The sequence below is a fragment of the Alligator sinensis genome, unplaced genomic scaffold (genome assembly GCF_000455745.1).
Source record: "Alligator sinensis unplaced genomic scaffold, ASM45574v1 scaffold1097_1, whole genome shotgun sequence".
Lineage (NCBI taxonomy): Eukaryota > Metazoa > Chordata > Crocodylia > Alligatoridae > Alligator > Alligator sinensis.
In genome coordinates, this window is record NW_005841950.1 from 3,536,620 (window position 1) to 3,537,113 (window position 494).

Consider the following 494-nt stretch of genomic DNA (forward strand, 5'->3'; position numbering starts at 1 on the left):
AAACGCTATTCCAGTAGCTGTAGCAAAGGCTTTGCAAGGAAAACTATGCAAGGCTCGAACTCATGTTACATTAGTCGTATTTGGCGGTGCACCCATGAAACCAAAAGGTGCAGGCATTGCAGGCTGCAAATCTGGTGCTAATGAATCTGATGTACCTTTCTACCTAACCGACGATAGCGACCCATCAGTACCTGGTAGGGTGGCATGCCCCACGTTAGACCTCATCAGACGAGTCCACGGAATGGCCCCGGCAATACCTGCAACCAAGGCAGACCTTCTCAAACTATGTCCGGACGTTTTCAAAGGGGTGGGCCAATTTCCCGGTACCTGCCACATCCGTGTCGACCCGGCAGTACCACCAGTGGTGCACGGGTGTAGAAAAATTCCCGGTGCGACCCTAGGCACATAGAAGACTGCCCTTGAAACGCTGGAAGCTATGAGAGTCCTTATGAAGGTGACTAAGCCCACGCACCCTGGGTCAATAGCCTTGTGAT